Source organism: Cyanistes caeruleus, chromosome 2, assembly GCF_971803275.1.
Source record: "Cyanistes caeruleus chromosome 2, bCyaCae1.hap1.1, whole genome shotgun sequence".
Taxonomy (NCBI): Eukaryota; Metazoa; Chordata; class Aves; order Passeriformes; family Paridae; genus Cyanistes; species Cyanistes caeruleus.
The window spans coordinates 113,709,391-113,732,911 of NC_141702.1; the positions used below are offsets into that span (position 1 = coordinate 113,709,391).

Consider the following 23,521-nt stretch of genomic DNA (forward strand, 5'->3'; position numbering starts at 1 on the left):
GGGGGGAACACCACCTTCATTCCACCCATTGTAGCATAAATTTAATTGTTTAATTGATGCTGATGTTCCACACTCCTGAACTATTCTGCAGACCACAAAGTTTTTTAAAAATGGAAATATGTTTCTCAAGGTTTGGTTTATGTTTTAAACAAAAGTCCTTCATTCATTCTGAGGGTAATTTATTACACACATGCTGGGAAATTCCACTTTTGCATTTGCTGATAAAAGAGACCTGGCACCTCTTATTCTGTGTGCAAACAGATCTTTTTAGCATAGGATTCCCCAGAAATAATTACCAGGTAGGGCTGCATCTCCCAGACATGCTGTTACTGTCCAGTTTTTAAAGTTATTGGAAAATTAAGGTGCAAATGAGACAATATGACAAAGTCAATAGTATGGATTTTATTTAGTAGTGAATGTGAGTGAGAGGGAAAAAAAAACACAAAAAAAAAAAAGGAAGGGGAAGAAACAGAAAAGAGGTGGGGGAACAGAAAGAGAGTGATGGAGACAGAATAAAGAAAGTATCACCAGATACCACCAGCCTCCCAATGACCCTTTCCAGCTGATCTTGGTGGTGAAGGTCCCAAAAAATGCATTTCGATTAACACATGCTCAGGTCAGGTGGGAATGCCCAGGTAGGAGGAAATTTAAAGTGAATAAAAATTAAGTGTCTCAGGGCTTTTAATATAAAAATGTTACCCCTAAAATATTTTAGATAAGTTTGCCTATCTTGAATAAACAGGTATTAGGGTAATATTTTGGGTAATATAATGCTTTAAATAAACATTTCACAAAATGTTAGAAAAATATTTTCTCCTGCCTAAGCAATTTATCTTTCTACTTCACTAAATTAAAGAATAGGTCAAATTACCAAAACCTAATTTGTAGCACTGAGATCACAGTGAGTAATCTCACTTAATGAAGCTGTAATCAATGTCTGAGCAACTCCATCATTAGTATCATTACATTATATATTTATGCATGATGAACACTTCACCAAAAATGATCTTCAACAACAAAATTTTCATATGCTGATTTATAACTCTAGAGTTTTCCAGATTTCTGTTTAAATAATTTTTTCACATTTTTAACAACAAGAGCAGATAAAATAGATAGAGGATGTTTTAGCAGTTGTTAGAGTGGAAATTACAGCAGCTTTCTTCAGGAGCACTTCTGCCTGCACCATTCCACAGTGGTTGTGAGACCATAGGATACAGCCTATCCTTTTACCAAAGATTCCACTTGTGAGCTCCACTGGAAGCAACAGAGGAAATCTCAATGTGAGCAGTTAAAACATGGCCAAACAATAAAATAAAAACATGAAACAGAGGTCTCCACTGCCACCTCTGGAAACAGCTCTTTTCACATGGCTCCTATGACACATAAGCAATAACTTCAAGTCACTTAGCCACTGGAGGAACTCCTCAGATATTAAATAATTTGTGATGTCTCAGTGCACTAAGAAAACTTGTAACCCTTTTCTTCCTAGTACTGGAAGGCAGCAGTTCTGTCCTTATTATTCACCAAGTACTTGTCACACTTGTTTCACCTACTGGCACCTGCAAAGACTTGGTCCAAAGCCTCTAGAACCACCTTTCCTAGAGCTTGTAAACCCTTAAGTCTCCCTTTACGACTTCAGAGTGCAAGTAATAATTTGTTTTATATCATAAGATGGATGAGAAGGGAGGAAGGAAGGGAGGCGAAGCAAGGCGAGGCAATGCAAGGAAGGCAAGGCAAGGCAAATCAGACAGTTTCTTTCATAAGTTCTGTTACCAAAATATTCAATAAGCTGGTCCAGGTCAAAAAAAAAGGCATAGCAGTCCCCTAGATTTATGGCAAACTAATTAAATGTCTTTTCTCATTAACCTCAGACACAACAGGTAGTTGTGTATTTCATAAGATTCAGTTTTATGTAGTGGTAGAGATACAAAGCAATGTTTCATAATCTCATATATATATATATATATATATATATATATAATTATCATTATTTTATATTATATATTTTATATTATATATATTTATATTATATTTTATTTTATTTTTTATTTTATATTTTATTTTAGTATCAGAAGCTATACTCTGTCTATTCACGTAAAATTAAATTGTGTCCTATAGATATGCACTTCTTAATATCAGTGGTCTTTATGTAGGTGAATGTTTAAGGCTTACAAGGTATAGAAAACTGTTTAATAGCCAGATCCCACCTATACACCACTGGTGTGTGTGAGAGAGAAACAAATGTACACACTTAATTTCACTTATAAAAGAGCATAAGAAAGATCAGCTTTTGTTGTTGCCTAGAAGTAACTTGATGTAACTGCCTTTATTTTTACATGTATGATCACAAAGCTTTATGAGAATACACGTGTTCAGCATCTTTTGGAATGATAAACAGGTGATGCCTTTATAAATTCACAATATGAAGCTTTGACGTCTACAGCCATAAGATCCCATGGAGCTACAGAATGCAGCCTGTGAAGTGCTTATGTGGTTTTTCTGTCTGTGGCCTGTACACAATCTTCATGCTCGTGTACAAGCCACTGAAATATGTTCTTACTCCTTCAGACTCACATGAAAGACATCAATCACATATGGAAAATGAAGGCTTTAAAAATCAGACAGAACTCTGTCACCAGAGTTGAGCTCCTCCATACAAATTCCACAGTTTAGCTGTCTACAATTAAGCAATGTTTCAAGTCCACATAAAATTGCAAAACCTAAAAGGATGATTGGGCAAAGGGGAGTGGAAGTCAGCTCTCCTTTATTTCCAAACAGATGATGCATAAGTAAATTTTGTGATAATTTATGTGTTACAAATTTTGCGTATATATTTACATTGAAGTTGTTGCTATGGCATGTGACATAATCCAATTATGGAGATGCCAGGTTTGTATCAAACACTTTCATTCTCCAGTGTTCTGTGTGGAAAGGAGCAGACTGTCATACCAAGATCTAGCTCTGGACTAATTGAGATCTTTAGCCAAATCCTATTTTATCTGAGAAAAAGCATTGACTGCCACATCCATCCAGCTGCCACAATGATTGCAAACAAGCAGAACTTCTAACTGGAAAGAACCTTTCCAAGAAAACAAAACTTCTCAGTATTTGCCTTAGAAAGAAAACAGACACTTGATATCCAATTTCATTACCAGAGCTGTTCTCTATCCTTCAGAGTCTTCTCCTGCACCCCTACTTAGGCAGCAGTTTACTGAAAGAACAACTTCAGAGGTTGAAGCAACAAAGTTTATTACAGCTGATGGCTGTCCCAGAAAAGGCAGAGCCAAAGAAAACCTCAAATCAAATCAGAATCCTCCTGTGTAACAAAAAGCTGTTTATTTTAAGAGGTGTGGAGCTGCTTTGCACCTGCTGCTCTGGGTGGAAGTGGCACTCTTGTAGACTGATACAAATGTTATATAAATTAAGACTAACTAATGCAATACAGCTGTACACTTGTATCTATTGATGTCAGTAACCATAGTTAGCCCAAACAGGTTGCAGTCAGATGTTAACCTTGTGCAGTGGAATTTTAAATTCACTTTATTATAACAGATGATGTTAAAAACAAAAGCAATGGTGAATAAGCGCCCTCTTAAGGGCATTAGGTACGAATAGCATCCCTTCAATGCACTTGCATAACTTTGAAGTTCAATTCTCAACATTTTGTCCCACTAAAATGGCAGCTACTAACATTTTCCCCCATCATAATATTCTAAAAGTGCTGTGAAATACTTTGAAATGCTAGAGTCCCAGTTATTTCTATTTCTAAACAGAATTATCAGCCACTGGGTGTACTGAGTTGGCAAAAAGTTACACAAAACTATTTATTCCAGTGTATGAAATACTCACCTGTTCCTTTCCCTAATGGGAATTAATACCAGGATGTTTTTACCTATATGGGATAGGAGGGGAATAAGTATAAGAAAAATAAATGCATAAGTTTAGTCTTTGCTTGCAGTAAACCAAAATAAAAATAAGAGAGCTTCCTAAATATTCATATTTCAGACTTGTTCTCCTGATCACCCCTGCCTGTAAGAGAAAAAATCAAAGTGCCATTTTGAGGTTCTAATCAGTGCCAAAGGAACACATGTCAGGCATGAAATTGGCTTTGGAAACCATAGCAAGCCACCTATAGGTAAAGACCTACATAGCACTCCAAGAAAAGGCTTGGCCTTGCCACATGGGATTGTTTGGGAGAATTCCCACGAGTTTAGCTTGTTGTGGCAGGAAGGCAGAACAGCAGCCTCACTTTTTCTCCTGACACGTGGTGACTGCAGAACTGACTGCAGAAAACAGGTTTAGGTCTTTGCCACTTTCTCCCATGATCACAGAGTGGCCCTTCCAAGCTCCAAATGGAATGTGTATGAGATGAAGAGTCTCCTCTCCTTTGGCAGGATGTCCTAACAGTTCATTTCCAAATCTTAGGTCAGTGAAGTGAGCATTTCAACATGCCTGTTCTCACTTACAGTAGTGCTGCATGAACAGGGAACCAGGATACAGGCAGATTTTATAGTCACGTGCATTCATTTAAAACTAGCTCAAAACCAAGAAAGCAACTTCTTCAGAGAGTTTCCCTTCTATCAGGCCCCAAAATCCAAGTCAGCTCTATTCTTCACATCTTTCATCAAGTCAGCTAACATTACATGGGCATCAAGGATTTTCTTAGGCACTGTTCTCACGTAGCTTAAGTAGGGTCAAAAAGAGGAGATAAAAGCAAGACTGTCTGTTAGGAGACATCTAAAAACAGCTGAAATACTTACTTTGGACATTTATAGACAAAAGCTTAGTTTTGGAGTGCTCTTTCCAACAGTGTGCAGAGTTAGACATCAGAAAGAGTAGCAGTCCTAGGAAAAAACACAACCTGCTATGGACAAAAGAAAAGTCAACCTTTTCTAGCCTATTTTTGAAAACAATTCTTTATACATTTTCTTCAGTTTCACACACAAAGCACAAGAGCAATGGGAGACAGAAGAAGCAACTGGAAGGAGCCTGTCTTAAGGTTGACAGTAATATTCCACCAAGGGATTTTTTACCTTTTTTCTCCTGTCTGTTTAAGATTTTGAACACTGGTTCCATAACAGAAGATTGCAATATTTACTACGTTTGCACAGCACTACACTTTTAAATTAACACTCCTGGCTCTCCATTATTTCAGAGGACCAGGCATGAGAATAACTAAAACATTGTTTCCCATTTTTCACTTCAAGAATCCTTTCAGGGGAAACCTGGCAGCAAATGAAAGATGATATGAGAGCACAGAATTCCCAAACCACAGACTGAGCCACAGCACCTGCACACGCTGCCTTCCATTGTTAGCTGCCTGCAATTCCTCAGACTCTGCAGACTGGGTAAGAAATTGTCAGGTGTGTTACATAAACTTTTTTAACTTCTTTGATGAATTATTTTTCATAGGAGCATACATCCTTTTAAGAAACCCATGTGGATCAGATGAGTAATCATCAGCAGTGACACCACGTTGTTGATGGAAATTGATGTTTCACGGATTTAAAACTAATCAGTTATAGAATCGCTGTGGAAATACTTAATGTTATCCTCCCATAGCTGTTGTCACTTTTAAGAATAATTGTTACTGAACATAGCTTTTGAAGAATTGTCTTAATTTAGCCAATTGTCACAGGACATCTTCACAATGTAGTAACTAACTCCCCCTCTGATATGCTCCTGCCATTGCTAGTAACAGCCCACAAGTGTTGTACTGGGTTTGTAGGACTGAGACTTACCAGCCTTCCTCTGTCTGAATCTACCTTGACCTGCCTGAAATTTAATTTTAGCTTAATTTAGTTTCCTGGAACAAGATTTTTTTTTCCCCCCTAATTAACTAGGTGTCTATGGCTAATTCATTTTACATCTGTGTACCTTTGTATGGCACCACTGTGGTTCCACGACTAACAAAATGTGGTAGAGAGAAACACAGCCTGAGAGGACACAGGCTGGGGAACCTCAGTTACAGGATGGAGTCTGGAAAACCAGGCACAGTATGAAAGATGGGGCACAGATTTGGCACTAGGAAATCCACAGCTATAAACAGTTAAAGAAATACAGAACAAACATGGAAAAATCTTTGCTTATAAATAACAAAGAAATACTATGCAGCATGAGGAAAAGGGCCATATATATGAGATTTGGATGTAAAACAGAGCTGCAAAACACTGAAGAAAAAGTGTTGCAGAAAGATCAAAAAGAAACCAAGCATTTCTTGGGGTAAGCAGTATAACTTAGGGTAAGGATGGAACCTGGGGGGAAGGACCCCAGATGCTAAGAGCTCATCTCCACAGCCCTCACCAACACTAGAGAGGAACCACAGGACCTGAGGGAATGGTAGAGCTGTGGCAGTGCAGCTGGCAGGTAGAAGACTGTTTTGTGTATTTGAGATGTCACTACTGCCATGCAAATATACCCAGACAGAAGTTAGGCCAAGGGGATTTCTAAGGGAACACAATATTGCACTGAGCAGCACACACCCAGGATGAGTTCAGCAGAATAATTCATTTAGTGCCACATCTCACTGACCTGAGATTTTAAATAATAAAGCAAGAAGGTTCTTTACTGGACCATAACTGAAACTGCTCAGAAAGGAGAGTCCACCTGGTGTTATTGTGTCACACACATATCTCCATCAATACCCAAAAGGCAAGTTACTGTTCAGCAAAAGTCATTCATGAGTTTAACTAAAAATTTTCTCTTTAGACTTGTACATAGCTATTTCTAATTACATGCAAGGCTTTTTTTCTGTTCAGATTAGACACTCCCATACATGTAAGGTTTATCTTACCAAGTGTTGGGATGATCAGGGTAATACAGAGAGGTGGGGGGCTGTGGCAGGAAGGGAGTTCTTTCCATCTTATGGCTGCAATGAAAGAAATTGGGAAGAGATAGCAGTAGAGGAGACATTGATAGATTTGCACCTTTTCTGCCAGGGGTTTGTGACAGCTCTGAGTTTAAACTGACACAAAAATTAGCACTCCAAGTCTCTTTTGACTGAAATATTCAGGTTCTTTACAAATCCATTACAGTTGTTCTAACATAAAACATATTGTTTAATGTAAAACCAGGATTAATTGGTTTATCTAAGACTGTACACCCAGTATCTTAATTTCATTTCCCAGGAAGAGCTAGAACTGGAAGGGTCTAAAGGAAGATAAAAATCCTTTTAATAGAGAACCAAGAAGAGTAATTTTTGAGAGCTAAAGTGTGCAGCTTGTGCCTTCACAAGGTAAACCATCACAGTTTCGTTAAGTACCTCTTAACAACAATGTATTAATTACCATTACAGTCATAGTTGTGTCCATTTCTCAGACAGATACACATTTACTGCTTTAATTCTAATTAAGTGTTGTACTTCTGAACACAGCATTACTGACAGCCTACGTTTAGCCATTTCACAATTACATTCATAAAGAAAATACGCTTAGGAGATGGAAGTGAAGACATGAAAGGCAGCTGAAAAAGCAGTAAGGGTGAGTGACTAATGGACAAGTTTTCTCTGAATACATTCACTTCTATTCCTGCTCAAATTTGTTCTATGATATGACATTCTCTCTTACTCTCCCACATCTGCATTTGCATTTCACACACACACACGTCTGACCAGCAGGAGCTGGGGAAGAGAAATACTATTATAGACAGTAAATGTGCAAACCTAACCTTTTCTCCAATTGGATAATGTCTTCTAAGATATTCAGAGCCTCATTTATTTTTTTTTTTCTCAGTTACAAGAATGTAAATCATGATGAGTTTCTTCTGAGATGAGAAAAACTGTGTTCTTTATGCCTTCTGTTGGTTTATTGCCCGAAAACACACACATCCTTTTGCTGAGAGGTGAGACACTTTTCTCTCTGGCACGTTGTCAGAAGGATCCAAGGTGAACTAGCCTCCTTAATTAAGCTACTGGGGAGGATCCAGCAGACATTGGCTGTAAGAATTGATGTGTCCAGTCCTGGAATCACCAGCAGCTGAACTATGGCTTGCTTTTATAGGTGGTACAGCACACTGCAATATTGCTGTGCAAGGAAACCTGCTCATGAGGATCTGCACTCTTCAAGCCAGCTCTTGGGTCCCAGAAGCAGTAGAAAATTAAAGATTTCTGTAAGCTAATGGCAGTTAGCCTCCAAGTCAACTGCACTTCTTAAACATGATGGTTTATCCTCATAATCACCAGCTATAAAAACTAAATTAGCATGATGTTTTCAAACAAATATCTCACGGTTTTCACTTGGGAGGAGGCTACCTTCTGGCTATAAATCAATGGCCCACTAATAAGTGGCTTGGGAACAGCATGTAAAAATGTGGAAAAGCTCTCTTGCCAGAATCCAGAAGTAGTTTTAACCTAGGAAAAAAAAAAAAAGGGGGTTCTGAAAGTGTTCCAAGTACTTCAAAGAAATCCATCAAAACAGCATTTTCAGTCAAGCATACAATAAAATCTAATATATAGGAAACTAATGTTCCCAGTTAGATACAGGAAGTGTTGCATAGTTTTGTTGAGGAGAAATGAAAGATTTTGTGGAAGCAGACATAAACTACTGAAAAATGCAGCATGGCTAAAATCCTGGCCCACAAGCTTGAAGAATATTAAACATTAAAGCATTTTAGGGCATTGGCAAGTGAAGATGGATTTAATCAAAATAATATTTACATATGAATTACATAGCTCATGCACATTTATAGCCATCCATGAAAAATTAAATTAATTTGCAATGCAAACCAACTGGGGCAGCTAGTGAATGCCAATGAATGATGAATACCACTAATGACAGAACTGTACTTAATTGGTTTTAATAAAGAATATTAATTTTTTCAGTAAAATGTTACTGTGCATTATAAAGATTTTCTAAAGTCACTGTGCTACTGGTGAAGTGTCCAGTACAGGAATCCACCAGAGCAGGTTGGGATGTTTCCATTTCCATAAACACAAGGATTAGCCCAACCATCAAAGAAAGGAACTTGGGAAATGTGGTTAAAAACACATAGGGGCTGGGAAAAACACAATACACTCTGTTGTAGCTTGTTTGTACCTGCAGGGCATGAAGGCAGTGACCTCTAGGAGCACTCAGTGACTGCACACCCAGGCTTTGATGGCACAGAAGAGACAGTCAGTGACTGAAGCTCTGAGCAGCTTCCAAGCCCATTTGATGGCAGCACTCAGTTCAGAAGGCCAGGCTAAACCCAGTCCCACAGAAACCTGACAGGCAGGGCTCAGTGTAAAGATGTAAAGGCCTCATCAGCAGGTTCTTTCATCTACTGTTTGCTTCACTGCTGGTGCACCGAATTACTGGGACACACAGATACAGCCTAAAAGCAAGAGGCAAAGAAAATGAGTCCCCAAACTGCTTCTTGTGTGTTGAAATGATACATAAAAGCCTTAAAAGCTGGTTATTGAGACCAGTGCTAGTAAGAGCCCACACAGAGCCCAAAAGTTACACAGTTCATGAAACAATGAGCAGGTAAATATCTTCAGATGTATTTGTTCAGAATAGTACCCTTTTTCTTTTTATTTTTTCTTTTTTTTTTTTATTAACCCAAATCTCAACATGGTCCCACTTGTTCTCCAAACCCCAAAACACACATGAGTAATTCAGCACACCTAGAACACCCCAGCTGCAAATTGTGTTCCAAGCAATGTGCAATGATGGCTGCTGGTTTTGTTTATGACAATTTGTGGGGGTGGGCATTGTAAAATGAGTTTCCTCCTCTTAGTTTCAGCCAATCTCTCTCCACCAATAAAGAGAAAATGAGTATGAGCAAAGTGAAAAAAAAAACAAACCAATTTATTAACAGGTGAAAAATAACAAATAATCACTAGATACAAAATTACCAAGTCCCAAGATCATTCTTTCACTAAGGTTTATTCTAAGACTAATACAATAAAAATGAATATATTCATTGAACATCAGGCCATAGTTCACATTATTCATATTATAAAAGGGGGAACTAACAGAGACCTGTGGCAGTCAACAATTAATTAATAGACTAGGGTTTTCAAGCCACAACCCTCAGATTGAAACCTTTCAGATTAAATCTGTCTTGAGGGATGCTTCCCAAACAAAAGAAAGTTAAAGACACAACCCCAATATGGTGTCAAGTTTTGACCCTCTTTATATTTGGTCATGAGATGCTTTCAGGACACTTTTACAGAAAGGAACTGGTATGTTCAAGGCAATAAAAACTAAGACTTCAAGTGCAGCTAAGGAAAAGAACTGACCACACCAAGCTCTTGAATGACACAAATGTGCCTAAGTTTCAGCTCTACCTGTCCAGAAAATATTTCATATTGTAACTTGAGTGAAATATCACTCAAAATCATTGAAAACACCTTCTCCCTATAAGTAATTATACCTTTCTGTGATGTGCAGTGGTTAGGATTCACAAGAGCAGATAGTGGAATTCTCATTTCTACAGTCTGCCATCTGGAAGCTTGTAATATCACACACCTCCATTCCTTTTGGTTAGGAGACCCAATAATGCTTTACTGCCATCTGTTGTTTTGGGTCTCCTCATGACTCTTTCATGATCCTGTCAGAGCGCCACTTTGCTGCTCCTGTTTACGCTGGGGGATGATCAGCAAGCTCTGGCATTGCTGTGTGTGTGTGGAGCTGCACGTCCTGTGATACCCAAGACAGCTCCTCCTTCCAGAGTCCCTTCTCAGAGCAATGCAGAAGATTATAAATAGGGTGTGTGACAGCAAAATGAAATACAATCCTTCGCGGTAAATTACGCGTGAACTTGATTATCCCAGCTCCATTCATCCATGGTTATTAAAAGTTGCAAGAAAGTTGCTGTGAAGCCTTGTTTGTCCAACTCTAGGACATTAAAAAAGAAATACAACACTGCTGTTGTAGTACATTAATAAATACTGTAATTTAATTCAGGTTGTGTTAATAAAGAAAAGTACTTAACAGCAGATATGATGATTTTGTCACAGCCCTCTTTGGGCAAGTGAAGTACCACTCAAAATGATGATTACATTTCTTCTGGTCAAAAAAAAAAAATAAACATAAGCTTGGCTGAGCCAAAACAGGTAAAAGTGCAAGGAGGGTTTAATATTTCTTATGAAGCTATTGATAGAAACACTATTGCTATAACAACAGTAGGATGGGGGGAAGGGCCAGCAACACATAACTTTAATAACTAGAAAGATCTAGTTTCAGATTTTCTCATTACATGCTAAAGCTCATTTACCACAGGTAAGTAAGAACAGACTTTATGCAAACACGCAAAATACATTTCAAACCACAAAATATATATTTTTCTTTGCTACAGTCACCTCTGACATGCAAACACTTTAGAAAATGTTAGTCATGATAGCACCCTTGTGAGGCAAGGGGCTTTAACACAGCTGTTTGTCGGCAGGGTAACTCAGAGAGCAGTGCCTCAAATTAAACTGCCTCAAGTCAGATTTAGAAGCCTTCCACAGAATCAGGACTGCATTTCCTGACTGACATACCCCTGTGTGACCTTACCTTCTGGATCTGTCTTTCCACCAGTGCTTAACAGATGCTCAGCCCCTTCCCCACCTTTCAGAAAAGGGTCAGACATGGATATTTTGGTAAAAGAGAAAGCTCTGTGCAATATAAGTAGTGTAGTGAGCATTAAGGATTCCTCTGCTGTTTGTTCCAATTACAAAGCAGGCTCCCCAGGTTCCAGTTAAAAACAGAGCTTTCCTCATTTGCACAAGCTGTACTTATAGAGAAGAGCATGTCTGGAGTGGTATCTCTCTTTAAAGGAAAAATGGTCTCCAAAATGATAAAACAGATTTATCATCTGCATGACACTGCCTGGAAGAATTAGCCCTCAGGCCAAATATTGCCAAGCTACTAGCTAATGTAGTTTTTCTTTTTTTTTCTTTTCCCTCCCTTCAGAGTATTCATCCAAGGGCTGAGTTACCACAGTTCTTTATTTCTCTGGAGTTCCTAAATGCTATTCTTATTCCTTGGGCACATCTGGCTGAGAGCCCCACAACTTGCTTCCTAACAGGTTTCAGCCTAGCCTATCTGAAACAGGATAGATTCTTATAAAGTCTCTAAAACTGATTTATAAAGTTTTACATATTTCATGGAAGGCTGATTTTTAGCTATGACTTTTATCAGTCTTCTTCCCTCAAATATGTTTAGGATGTCACAAGGATTTCAGCAAGCTTTAGGCCTCTTTTGAATATTCTTAATGACCATAGAAGCTTTATTTTCTGCACATCTGTATTGTGGTCCTGAAACTAACTCCCAGAGAGTGTTTAAGGTAACTTCATCATGCATTTCTGCTGCTAGCACAGATGGGGAATAGGACACAATTTGCAAGTAGCAAAATCTGGAGTTAATAGTGCCTTTTAACTCTACTATTCTACTTCTTTAAGATGCCTTTAGGAAGAAGTATTAGTGAGTGCCATGGAACGTAGCTCCCAGATGCTTTTCTGCTCACATTCCCTCTTCCCATCAGAGCCATGTGCAGAGTCAAATTCCTGCTCCTCAGGTGTTTTGCCCCATGTCTCCCATCTCTTTGCAAATGTGCCACTCTACAAGGCTTTACAAGTAGAGAGGGGGACCACAATACCTTTTCTAGGAGGATTTATGTTGTGGTCCCTCCCTTCAAAAATATATTCTCTGTGACCAGCTTTTCTCCCCTTGAATACCAGTTTGGGTCTCTCAAGATCAAGTGGCCAGAGCTACCCCTTGACTAGCAGACAATCAGTACAGCACTACCAAAATCATGGCACACAGGTTCATTTACAGGAACAGACCTTTCCCTGAACCTTTCTCTCTGCACAGAAAGCAAGGGCAATGCCACAGGACACCATGGCCCCTCACTCTATTCAGCTCACCCTGAGCATAAGCCTTCAGATCTTAGCCTTCAGTTCGATAATAGGACCGAGTACTTTGTCCAACAGAGAAAAAGAAGAAAGAAAAAAATACCAAACTAAAAAAAAAAAACACTTTCCTGACTTGAAAGGAATTCTACCTAACAATTCCTAAAGGAATGTTTTCTCCTGTAAATGGCAGCAAGTCATTAACTTCTTAATTTCCCATGTCATTTACTAGGTGAATCTAGTCACTCTCTCCATTGTGCTCTAGCATTACTTCACTAGTTACATTTCCTCAAAATAGGGGAGCGCTAAATCCTCTTCTTCCCTTGGTGAGAGATCATTGAGAATCTCTAAGGGTAGGTATAACTATCCAATCTCTTTGAAAATCTGAATTATCCAACTGCCTTTGCAATACTTTTGTGCTCACTGAGACTCGCTCAAGGTCACAGAACGATGTATTGCTATAGCCAGCGTGGCTTCTCTTCTCTAGACCCCTTCTCCAAAGACTTTAGAGTCCCACCTTCAGTGTTTCTCTTTGTCACTTCTGAAAGTACACTGATTTTTGGCTTTCTGTTTTCCCTCCATGTCAAATTTATCCCACTGTAGTTTTCTTAGCTGTTGCTACTGTACTTGAACTTACAGCACTTGCATTCCTTTTTTTCTTAGTGATGACCAATACCACTGAGGGCCTGTGGTAGGACAGGTGTAATGCCAGAGCCTAAGTGTTTTTGTCTGCCTAGATTTCCAATTATTTTTTAATTGGAAGTCTATGGAGCACTGAGGTGCTTCCTTCCCACTGGATTCTGGGGTTCTTTGGAATTTGCCGTACCTGTATTTGCCAATGTGCTAAAGTAAACAAGTTGTACTTGGAAAACAGACTTTTGTTCAATGGAAAGGTCCCATTCAAATCCTTTGCAGCAGGAACCCAAGTCCAAGGACAGCAAATTGTTTATCCCTTGCTCCTTTTTTCTTATGCAACCTTATCCTGGAAGAACACGCATATATTGGCCAGCAACATCGGCCCTGGATCTCAGGCACAGCATGTTCCCTCTGTAGAGAACACCCTTCTCCTGACCCTGATAAGTGATTACAGAGCAGCTCTGATTCAACACTGACTTTCCTGCACTGCATCATTAAGCTGAAAAAACACAATAAAAGTCTCTCTGCCATTGTCCACAGCTCTCAGCATTCTCCACCCTGATAAAAACTAGTTTTGTGCTTAAAATTATCTCTGTGCTTCAGAAAGGCAGCACACTGGGTGCTTTATTCTCTTTGGCAGAGCCACTTTTATGTAGAAACTGTATACATCCCCAGACAAAGGATCTTGCTGTTAAGTACACAATCTTGTGAGATTTATGCTTTTCCAGAGCAATTATCCACCTTTGTTTCATGCAGCAGTGGCTGAAGTTCCCAACAGAACCCCATCATAATCCAGAACAATTAAGTCACACATCCTTATTATGGTTTTGTACCCTCACTACCATGACTGCATCCAAACATACTGGTTTTCTGAAAAATATTCTACAAAATATCCTGCACTGTATAGAGGGGAGTTAACCATCCTTTATTATACAGAAAGAGTGAGCAATTGCTACTCTCTTCCAGAATCTTCCCAAGGGCAGCCCATAAATAGTACAGTTCCTACTTGAGGAATACAATAGGTCCTAAACTTCTGCACATGAACTCTCCACGTTTACCTCCACAGCCCCACTTCTTAACATGAATCCAATTAGAAGAGTTCGTGTAGATCACAGAAAGGTGTCAACAGACCAAATTATCTCACAGTAGTCACACCTCCTTAATTTACACCTACTCTCAGCTGGGAAAATTCAAGATTTATATATTGGGACTTACTGTGAATGTCAGTCACGAAACTGCTCAGCTTTGCTCCCAGAGTTATGCAAGTCTCAAAATCAATGGATTCCGGTCTCTTGTTTTGCCTGTATCTTCAAATGCAAAAAACTAACTGCAACACACAGTAAGGAAGCACACAAGGTCACAGGAAACTAAAATCATCATTAGCAAGATTTGAAAGCAGCATTAGCGTGAAAAAATAACTAATTAGAAAGAACCTTTCCTTATCCTGCCAGGAGTCTGACTGCCTCTAATGTGATGAAAGCAAGCAGGGTAGTTCCATTTAGTAAACACACAGAGACCAAGAAATACATGCCAAAAGGAGTGATTCTCTTAAAGAATTTTGAAGATTTGTAGAGCTGGTACTAAGAAGAAAAGTTTCTCCTGGAATTTCAGCTTGTGGAATCCAATTCTTCACTCAGAATCCCAGCTTTCATTTTCTCTATAGAATAAAAGTCTTTAAAGCAGGGAACACAAAGCTCAGTAAATATAGAAAGTACTGTATAGTCACAATATTTAATCATATTTCAGTCTAATATTTTCCACCTTGCATCAAGGAGGAATGTGACACAGCAGTAGAAAACTAGAAATGCTTCTAGTACTTTCTGGTAAAATTCCAGCTTTGTAAACAGGAACATCAATTCGGTCTCTTTGATATTTTCTTCAGCATAAGAAGAACAGGCTTAAATCTCAACAAGAAAAAAACCTTTTTTCATATTATTTGTAAAGATCCACGGGCAGATTCAGGAGAACAAAATAAGAAGATACAATATAACACTGTAGGTAAAGCTAACAAATCCCAGAATAACTGAGATTTTTCAGGTACATTTACATGCTTGAACCCAACAGATTTCAGTTCATAAATTCAAATCACCTTCCACCTACAAAATTAACAAAACAACAGCCAAGAATCTGACCAAAGGGTGATAGCCTGTCTCTTCCCTGTCCCTCTGAGGACAGGATCTCTCTGCCCTGCTGACTTGCTCTGTTGCAAGGTCAGAAAAGAGATGTCTGTGACTGGCAATCCACCCAGTGGATTCCAGTATCTTCTATTCTATGTCCCAGCAATGAAGGACAAAAAAAAAATAAAAATAAAAATAAATAAATTGAAAAAAAAATTTGCATAGAATGGGTGGAGATTTCAAGATTTCTTTGGCAAATAAGATAGCATAAGGGGATTATGAATGGAAATCCTGTCATGCAAACCCTCATTGACTGCAGGGACAGAGGTGCTCAATGCCTCCTCTTCAGCAAATGTAAGTGTTGTTCCCATTATTCCATTAATTAGAGATCTTTATGGAGGATTTCTTATCATAAGTGTTTTTGAAAAAACCTTTTTCACTTGTGCAAAAAAAAACACCCCAAAACATCCATGCTATTTTACAGCTGGATAGATGAAGGCACAAAAGGGAACTCAAATCCCTGTCCCAAAGAGCTTGGGCAGGTTTCTTCCTCAGCAGGGATCACAGCAGGCCTGACAAGGCACCACACTTTTTCTCTCTCTCAAAACAAACCATGAAGAGCTGGGGCAGACATTTATTAGCCCACCCAACTGTGGAGGTTGTCCAGCCCTATTTAAGCAGGGCTGACTTTCTGCAGGCACAGCCCAGGGATCTCTGAGGCACTTCTGCATCACAAATCTGATATATGAGCTTGACTTCACAAGAGGTAAGTGTCCAACATACATCTGCAAACACGGAGGAATGGCAGCGGTTTCCATGGCAATGTTCATCTAAAAAGAGCTCTCTGTTCATCCATCCTGCTCCTCTCTGCCCTGTATCCCAGAAATGCATCTCTCCCTGGGCTTATCAGCCAGCTCACAACAGGAGCACATCAACATGCAGGGCCTTCTGCTTGCAGGATCCCCATGGGTCCCTGGGAGGGCAGAGGAGCCCTTGGGGACCTGCCTGAATTTTTCACACACAATGAAAAATTACATGATGAAAGCCCCAGTGGGCTTGAGAATATATTTATATATATATATATGTATATTTATATATTTTAACTGTGAGCAGTTCCTCCTTCAGGTTCCACATTAGGATACAAAAACACAATAGTCTTAGTAGCCAGGCTAAGGTCCTACTGATACAACAAACTCAAAGTGAGGTACAATCAGTGCCCTCGCCACCTAAAGGCAGATCTCCACATGCCATTTCTTCACTCACACTAGTGTCCATATTCTCTTTTCCTGCACTAGCAGGCAGTTCTAGCCACATGAAAGGTAAATAGAAAAACCCTCCAGTGCCTGGTTATCTGAAGCTGTCATACACATACCTGTAGAAAGGTAGATCTTTGAAGATGGAATCCTGCTCTGGGCTCCACCATGCACCGTGCAGCTCCTGCCATTGCACTTTTTGCAAATTACTGATATGCTACCATGACATGGTGCCCAGGGATGAAAAACGTTGGTCTATCCCTCCTCTGCAAAGTACATGGAGACCTGCAGAAGAAAGTCTTGCTACATGTTATAAAGTTGATATCTTTCATGTATCTGCAGCCTGAAGTGTTTGCTCCCTATCACATAAGGAATATGTGAACCCTAAGTAGGAATTAGTGTCTTATTCATGGTATCCAAACCTATCACATTCTGCTGAACCTGTAGTCTGTTTTAAAGAAAATCTGTCTTTTTTTTTGTTGCTACTTCCATCCAGGTAAGTGAAGTTTATGTCAGAGACCTCTTTCCTCCTGTAAGTCTCCTTTAACGCCTCACCTTTCTTATATTAGAATTATCTCTTGGTCTGTTCCCTGCCCAGCTCTCAGGTCTCTTGCTTTTTGTTTCTAGTTATGTGAAGAATAACTTAGACCTTTCTACAGTGCCCGTATTCTTAAGGAAAGCAAAGTGTTTTGGTGTGCTGGACTGCAGACTGAAAATGCAGTAACATTCCAGCACAGTCTGTCCCAGTGACTCATTGCACAGCACAAGGCAGTATCTCACAGCAGCCAGGTAGGAGCTTCATCAGCAGCACCACACAGAGCCACTGACATCACTCCCTGCTCCTCTGGGGATGCCAACACTTCCAACAGGGTGGTAAAGCCTGGAAAAGCTCGCTCATCGTGCAGGGACACCCGTGGAAGGGGCATGTTCATTGAATAAATCTGAATTAATTTCAAATCTGAATTTCCAGCCTTGCAGTGTAGCAAAGCTCTCAGTACTGATGCTGTAGTGTGTGAGAAAGAAGGGGAGAGGACTGTCCAGTGTGCACAAACAAACACTTGGTAATAAATATTTTCTTGAGACAGGAACCAGTAATCTAACAAAATAACCCACAGTAAATCACAGCCGTATGCAAATGTTAAGATACGAGTTATTAAGATAGCAAATCAGTTAGCTGGTTCCTTTTTTGAGCTGAGCACAGAGAAAATGAATAAAAATATAAAGAAAACCTCCCTCACCTTCCCATAGGACAGGATATTTACTCTAGTCAATGCTGAAACCTCTGTAAAGGTTACTGAGGAATTCCTTTGTCTCAAGAAGTTGCCTTCCAAAACAAGGGCAGTACCTTTTGCAAGCACAAGTAGTGCCTGAGCTGGCACAAGTCTAGGGTGCCAGATTTTGGGATATAATAATCTATACTGAGGGATAATGCTGAGTCACTTCACAATTAGCTACAAAGGTGTTGCTTGGGACTGGAAAAACAGGTACCTACTCTCAAAATAGCATATAAGATGTCGATTCCTATAAATCATTAAAACCCCACAACCTAAAATCTCTCCAATTTTACTCCTTCCTACTCATCTTATGGCACTGCAGCTTCTATCCAGTTTTGATCTTTCAGACAGTAAAACTGCAGCTATTCTGGAAAATGTCAAAACCATTTCATTTCTCCTCCACTTTAACAAGGATAATACAGTATTTGCATTCTGTGCCATAATGACCTGAGCTTAAAACTTGCAAAAGAACAATGATAAATGGCAATTAAAATGCTTTAAAAATATGAACCTTTTCTATAATTTGCTTTCAAGTAAAAGGAATATTTGTTCCATTACTAAGTTTAAGAGTCCTCAATTAAGGACTAGAGGAACAAAATGCATGATCAATACCCACACTGAACTAAGAAAGTAAAAAGGAGCAGAAGCAGACCTTTGGCAAAGAGTGGTAAATATTTTTGAAACCTGAGATCTACCTTTTGCTTTTGAAAAGTTTTACTGTCCACATGAAAACTGAAATGAAAAATGGATAAAAAATAGTTTTCATATAGAACACTATCTATCCTTATTACTACATTTTGAGATTTAAAATTCCTCTGAAGATAGCTACTAGAGAAATTAAATAGTTTTATTTAACAGGATGAAGTTTTTCTAGGCAACATGTATGCTGCAGCAGAATCTACACTACCCTCTCCCACTCACAAACAAGCTTCCCAGCCAAAAAAAAAATCCCTGTATATCCCAGGCTCTCATAAACAGGCAAATTTGGAGTAGAAAAAGAGCTGCTTCTTGGCACTGAAGAATGCACTCCATAAAAGAGCATCCACTGAAAGGCACAGGAATGGAGGGAGAATATGTCCCTCAGTGCAAAACTTCTCCTGGCATGACAAGTATGCAGGGAAAAGAGCAAAATCTTAAATGCTACATCTTTAAAAAGGCACAAACACTTGTCTGCCCTCAGTGTCCTCTCTGCAGCATATAAGAGAGCCACTTATATAGAGTTTAACCACAAACTACTATTTGCAAGATAAAAACTCCACATAAGGTGGGGCATGAATTACAGGGGAGAAATAGCAGCAAGAACAGCAATAATAATCTGTGTAAATTCAAAAAGAGTACATTGTGTAATCCTCTTAATTTTATACTTGAGGAGTGTTCTACCGATACCCAGCACAAACCTTCCCAGAGCTGAACGTACCATCACGAGTTAACTTTCAGTCAGAGAACTTGCACTTCCAGAAAATAACTTCATGCTCTGCAATAGCTTGAATAACAAATTTACAGGCTCCTCAATCACCTCCACGTTACAAATTTGCATTGCATTTTGCTAAGCTAAATTTGATGACTCTAGCACAAGAGCTCCTAATGTGGTAATAACAGAAGCTTTTTATATTATGTCAGATTCTTCTGTGGTTAAAATTTGACACAGCTCACAGAGAAGCTCAGAACAGAAGGTGAATTGATTTTATTAGCAATGGACTAAGGTCTGACATTTTTCAAGACAAAACTGGAAGTAATTTTGGATGCAGAACAAAGTCTGTTGCCTGTAGTTGTCTCTCAAGCTCCCTTACTAGCTTATGTCTTTCTGCAGAGAGGTGGAAGGAACTGCACTCCTTTCAGACAAACTTGATCTTCACCTCTTTCAGAAATTGTCATAATTACTAATTATGATTGTGTGCATATCAGCATGTTTTGTTAGGAATGTTTTTTATTTAAAGAGATAGCTAGATTCCTACCTTATGCACTCGCCTACACTCCAGTTCCATTATGAAAGCAAACACACATTTTTCAAAACACCTGACAAAAATTTCTTGAGTCCCATTCCCTGGCAGCCAACACTTGGTAAATTGCCAGGTCATCTAAGCTTTGCATAGTCTGTTTTCTTTACTGAAAATAGTTTTATTTTTACATCAGAGAAGGAAAAAAAATAAAGTCTTATTAAAATAAGTAGAATATAGAGCTAGATTATTGGCCCTGGGCAGAAGGAAAAAAAAAAGTTCATGATATCTCTGTATTTAGATGAGATACATAATTGTTCATGGCATTTTGATTGCTGACATTCAGTTTCACTTCAGGTTTTGGGGGAGAGAAGACTTTGGTACAGAAAAGAAAATATCCTCTTAAAACAGCTATTCTCTGCATCTGAGGTACTGACTCACAAGTTCCCTGGGCCATTTACATCTTCACTCAACCCTCCAAATAAAATGGTGCTCTTTGCAAGGTGTCTCCTTTGTGGGTTTTCCTCGGGAGCAATAAGAATGGATTTGCTGTGACACCGAGCTTTGAAATACTGTCATTCTCAGGGTTCTGTAAACAAAAGGCCACGCCTTGGCAGCTCCCATTTTCTCTCCTTTGTTTTATTTCAACAGTAAAGACAGACACGAGCTAATACTTGCCATGACACCCACTTGCCTGAAATTGCCTGTTCCTTCAAGCTGCTGCTTAAGGGACACATCTGGTGAGGTTCCTAGGGAAGGTGCTAAAATCTAGGGGTTTACATCTTGGAAAACATGAACAACACACCACATTTCTTACTGGAAAAGCTAAGGATGTATTCTGTCTTGGAAGCTTACATGAAGCACAGCATGATCAGAAAACACTTTTGGACTTGACCTTCAGTAACTTTCAAATAAAATTGTGAAACAAAATTTAAAACATTGCAGCCTGCAAACAAGAACGTGTGGCTGCCCATAAAACACTTGGATGGTGCACGTGTGTAAACCACATATTTGAATCCTAAGAGCACTACTCAAGCTTTCAACAATTTTAAGACATGAAACTTGGCAGACAATGCTGTTTACCAAAATCTCAAAATGCAACATGATGCTGGTTAAATAGAGAAATCCATTTATTTTGCTCCTCCAAAGGAGATTGAATTGTGGTGGTTTTTATTTGATAACGCACCCACCATTTCAGAAGTCTGCATCTCTGTTCCACGTAAGCTTCAAGAAGATGAGGAATAAATAGATAGACCAAAAAGCACCTTGACTTCCAAGCTTCCTTAAGAATCTCTTCTTTGCTGAGAGTTTTTAGGACACAGAAAGAACCTGTGTTTTTTTTCCACTGGCTCATCTACGCACAGTGTAGCAAGGTGGGTGGTATGGACAGCATGCATAGTACAGCTAATGAACTAAATATCTCCAATTTCCAAATATCCATCAAAATACCAGGCAAGACAACACCACTGGGTCCTCATTCTCATCTCTTCTTGGTATTATGAATAATGTCACTGGGTTGGAGTAGGCTGAGAATAAGAAAGTGAATATGAGGCATAGGAAGAGAGCAGCTGATGGCAGAAAGTGGAGAAGATGGCAGGTGGAGCAGGAGGAGACTGATGGTAGGAAACCCATGGACAAGAACAGGTAAAAAGGTGCACTGAGTGCTGGCCAGTTTCAAACACTGCCTAGGGCTGTGCAGCAGGGAGCTGGCAAAGGGAGAAACTCCCACAGCCCAAGCCAGTGCAGCAGTTCTGAAACTTCCACCAAGCCATGAATCAAAAATCCAGCCTCATTCCCACACACCTGGGCAGGGGACAATGGCTGGCACCAACTGGCTTGTTGGGCTGTGAGGGCAGCAACCCAAGATGTTTGTATCCAGAAAATTAACCTGGCAGCCTGGCTGGAAAAACAGGAGGTAGAGAAAGAAACGTGAGAGAAATCCCAGCCCTGATATTTCAAGAGCTCGAGGCTGGCACAATATTTTTTACTTCTCTGCTTTTTTTTTTAATAGAAGAAAAGCCATCTGTCAGTTTGCTTGATAGCCTAACTCTCCCTTAATTCAATCCTGTTAACTTCTGTCTTAAAATTCTACTGAAGGTATTTTTGGTTGCAGCTGATACAGAGAGGGATGGTCTTGGAGGGAGAGAGGATAGATTATTTTAGTCATGGGAAGAAATCCTATATAACTTTCTCTTAAGCTACCATCACCATAACATTAGTATATTTTGTGCCTTAGCCTGCACTACTCTACAGTTTTCCTAGTAAGCCACTCAGATTTCTTAGTTCCTTTCCTCTGAGATAGTAAAAATGCATCTCTCTGGTCTGTTATAACCCATAAAGGTTTTGGTAGTCACTGAAGAGACTTTTTAACTGTGGCCTCCCTCAATGACACTATGATCAATGACACGAGCTGATCTTCACTATCTCCATTGTGTGAGTAATTGCCACAGGATTTCCCCAAGGGAATACAGGGGATATAGGGAATACAGGATCTCTCCTGCATGGAATGACTCAGAAGGGTCTTCAGGCAGCCACTAGGAACACTTGGGGTCAGGGCTGGGAAGGTCAAGCATCAGAAGGTTAGCTGGTTCATCCCAGCAGCTGCTCTGCAGAGGGCACACATCACCTTCAGCTGAAGGCATATTAAACATGTCAGAACAAACTGCTCTTTCTTTAAAAACCAAGCCAGAAACTAAGAAAAACCAACCAAAAACTACCCACATGAACATCCCCTGGTGCAAGGCATACAGGCACAAGGTGATAGGGATGACACTGGAGAGCCCAAGGATGTAAAGAACTCAACAAGAGGCAGATATAACCATAGAAAAAGCCAAGAAATGGGAAAAATAGGTATTAACCATTTTAGAGGTAATAAATAAATAGTTAACCAATAAATTAAACATTCACCATGCATGTAGTTAATTTAGACATAATGTGGAAATGCAAGACAGACAAGAAAAAGCAAGGTAAGAACAGTTAGAAAATGGTTTAAAAAATGTACCATGTTTTTTCCAGTGGTGATGATTTGAGACAGTCACAACCCATTGTAAAATTTCCACCCCTGCCTGAGGATCCAGAGAGACTAGAGGAGGGCAAACATCATATCAGAGAAAGGGTAAGCACAGGGACACCTTAACAAAACGTTGCTGGCAGTCATTAGATCTCACCTCTACCAGCTTCAATATTGTTTTGAGAAGAGGTAATACAGCAGCCATCTATTTGTTATGGATTTAAAAGCTTCATTCCTCAGCCAGCATGCAGCAGAGCTGAGAAGAATCCATTTGGGAAAAAAACTTTATAAACCAGCTGGAAAAAAATCGGAAAGGAAGTTTTGGAAATACCTTTTTCTGGATCAAAATTATACTGACAATTAAATGTGATGTGTGAAAAGACAAAAAGTCAAATGCTAAAAAAATCCTGCAGCTATTTCTCTCAACCCAGCTAAGAGTTCACAAGAGAAGAAATCAGCTTAGACTATAAAAAACTGTAA

At 39.3% G+C, this 23,521-nt stretch overlaps 1 protein-coding gene across 3 annotated transcripts in view; it reads right to left on the reverse strand.

Annotated features, from left to right (window-relative positions):
- The window catches only part of PCSK2 (proprotein convertase subtilisin/kexin type 2), a 172,404-nt gene that overhangs the window by 139,447 nt on the left and 9,436 nt on the right, over positions 1 to 23,521 (reverse strand). Inside the window, exons 1-5 of one of the 3 annotated variants that reach the window (XM_086879277.1) lie at positions 14,666 to 14,917; positions 10,354 to 10,817; positions 9,033 to 9,309; positions 7,666 to 8,347; positions 4,761 to 4,844 (exon numbers count right to left, since the gene is read on the reverse strand). The exons of 1 other annotated variant lie outside the window; for it this stretch is intronic. The gene's annotated coding sequence lies outside the window, so the exon portion shown is untranslated. Of the gene's footprint in view, positions 1 to 4,760; positions 4,845 to 6,793; positions 6,869 to 7,665; positions 8,348 to 9,032; positions 9,310 to 10,353; positions 10,818 to 14,665; positions 14,941 to 23,521 lie in introns of those variants that run through there. One more of the 3 variants, XM_086879275.1, reaches the window with a different exon arrangement.